General features: G+C 41.0%; 1 pseudogene; it reads right to left on the bottom strand.

The window, feature by feature from the left end:
* Positions 1-1,319: 1,319 nt before the first annotated feature.
* LOC121476748 lies at positions 1,320-2,936 on the bottom strand (annotated as a pseudogene).
* Positions 2,937-3,021: the final 85 nt, after the last annotated feature.

Below are 3,021 nucleotides of genomic sequence, written 5' to 3'. Positions count from 1 at the left end.
GGATCATGCCCTGAGCCAAAGGCAGACACTCAACCACTAAGCCATCCAGGTCTCCCTCTAGATTTATTTTTCAAGTTGACTTCATTAAGTTCTTTACATTTCCATATCAATTTTTGTAATAGCCTTAACAAGTTCTACAAAAAAATCTTGTTAGGTTTATGTGTGTGTATGAGTGTGTATACGGCAACAACAACAAAAAGCATAGCATTAAATCTACTATCTTTTAATTCTACAGTTCAGTAGTATTAAATATACTCAGATTCTTGCACAGCTGATATCTAAAACTTTTTCATTTTGAGAAATTGTAATTCTACACCCATTGAATCTCCTTTCCCACCAAACTTTGACAATCACCGACTTTGTTTTTATGATTTTGACTGAAGATACTTCATATCAACAGCGTTATACAGTAGCAGTCCTTTTGTGATCTTATTTCACTTAGCATGATATCCTCAATGTTCTTCCACAATGTAGCATGTGACAAGATTTCCTTCTTTCTTAACGTTGTCTAATAGTCTGCTGTGTGTATATACCATATTCTCTTTATCCATTCATCTGTTGATGGACACTTGAATTGCCTCTACCACTTGGCTATTGTGAATAATGATGCACTGAACATGAGTATGCAAAAATCCTTTGAAATTCTATTTAAATTCTTTTGGAAATATACCTAGAAGTGGAATTGTTGAATCATATGGCAATTTTATTTTTAATTTTTGAGGAAATCTCTATGCTGTTTCCATAATGACTGCACCATTTTACATTCTTACCAACAGCACATAAGGGTTCCAATGTCTTCACATCCTCACCAAATTTGTTATTTTTCTCTTCTTTTGATAGTGACTATCCGCATGGGTTTGAGATGAATTGTTTTTTTTTGTTTGTTTGTTTATTTTTTTGTTTTGTTTTTAATAAACATGCCTAACTGGCTTGCTTTATTGGAGAAGAGCACTTGAAGTTAACAATGTGAAGACAGATGGGACCTGAGGTCGAGGAATAATAACCTCCCCTCCCCTTACATGCACTCTGCCCCAACTAAAAAAATAACCAAATATGGGAGAGCAGCTGAGAGAGTGACTGAGGATGGGGAAGGGAACAGAGAATCTAAGGGCAGCTGAAGAGATCGTGCATGTTCTGGGCCCAGTGGCAGTGTGAGTAATTCAAGTACAAGTCTCTGTATCTTCCACATACATCCATATAAATATATAGAGAGAAGTTGTTCACTTTCCCCTGCTCTCTTCTCTGCTTTGTGCTCCTTGTCACAGTACCAGCTCCTCTTTCCACATGAGTGTGAAGGGAAGGCAATGATGAGCAAGTTATCACTGAATTGCAATCAGACCCATAGCCATCAGCTTCTGGATCTTCTGCACTATTACAGGATTCTTTAAATTTCTCTGAGCACCTGGAGGTCCTTCTGTCTCTGTTCCAGGATGAGCTGGGCCACTCATTATCTACTGCACCTCAAGGCTGGCCATGGCCCTTCACTTCACATCTTTGGGGCTATCATGACACTTGTACTGGGACATCATACAGCCTTGGTAGCTGTCTGTCACCTCCTTACACTTGGAGTCCAAATCTAACACCTTCTGTTAGACGTCCATGGCTTTTGTGTAGTCCTTCATTGCTTCCAGTGACCTGCTTTCTGTGTGTAACCCTTGATGAAGGTTGGCTCTAGCTGGATATTTTCCTCACAATCCTTGAGCGCTGCTGAAACTCCAGGAGTTTGTTGTAGCAGGCAGCTCGATTGCTGTACAATTTGGCATCTTTTGGATTCAGTTTGATGGCTTCTGTATAATACTTCATGAACTGGGAATAGTCCCCTTTCTGAGAATATACCTTGGCTTTGTTCTTCTCCTCTAAGGCCAGGTTGGGGTTTATATAGGCCAGCCACTCTTGCTCTTTCAGAATTTTCTCCACCTGTTGACATGTCTTGAGCACATCTGGGGTTCAGTGCTTTGCTAAAGACTTGTTATAGGAATGAATGGCATCCTTGTACTTTCCTTCTTTGAAGTAGGAGTTGCCAATTTGAGCATAAGTTTTGGCAATCTGTCAATAGTTTTCTCAATTTTTTTGCCCCACTGAGATAACCTTCTCACAAAGTTCCCAGCATTTACTTCAGTGGCCTTTCTCAAAATACATGGCTACTTGATTGGTCATATAAGTCACGTTGTGAAGTCCAGGTCCTTGGCTCTGTCATGGTGCTTCAAGGCTGTGTCAAAGTCTTTCTTCTTGTAGGCCTCATTCCCCAACTCTTTCTCTTTCAGCACTTACTTCTTATTCTCTGGAATATCTTCTTCCATTGGCTCTGGCTTGGTGTCTTTCTTAGGAGGAGAAGGTGGGGAAGGTGTTCCAACTTCCTCCTCATCCATATTGTCCAGCTCGACTCCCAACAGGACACTGAGTGTAGTCTTGATCTGGGGATCTTGCAGTTTTGTGCTGAGGTCAGATGGCTTGTTTCTTAGTTGCTCTCTCACCCTCCAGAAGGTAGGACCAGAGAACAGTGTTCTTGTCCTGGGATCACTCTCCAACTTCTGGTATAGATTGGGCATGCTAAAAGGATTCATGTATTTCTGTGCTGCCAACTGGGCCTCCATATTCTGTAAGCTCTCTTTGAGGTGAGGATTATTTACTTCATGTTTTAAACCATATTTGTAGGTTTGTTAGGCTTTTTCAAATCAATTTAAGAACTTGAGAGCTGCTGCTTTCCATGAATAGCCCTTGCCCCAGTCAGGCTTTAAGTCAACAGTTTTGCAGCCATCCTCATAAGCCTTCTGGTAGTCACCTTTCTTGGTGGAGGCTGCTGAGCAATTGCGGTAGAACACCTGGTTCTGGGGATCTAACTTAATGGCTTCAGTGGAGCACTGTAGTGCATCATCAATGTCCCCAGTATTCAAAGACTTATTGTCCTTCTCTTTTAGCTCATTTACAGGCTCCATAAACAGGCCAAACCTGTTCAGTTGACTGTCTGCTCCATTCCCAGCCCCCATTGTAGTCTTGATTTTCAATTTTCTTATGATTAGT

This window comes from Vulpes lagopus, chromosome 16, assembly GCF_018345385.1.
Source record: "Vulpes lagopus strain Blue_001 chromosome 16, ASM1834538v1, whole genome shotgun sequence".
NCBI lineage: Eukaryota > Metazoa > Chordata > Mammalia > Carnivora > Canidae > Vulpes > Vulpes lagopus.
This window is presented reverse-complemented; position numbering and strand designations above follow the sequence as displayed.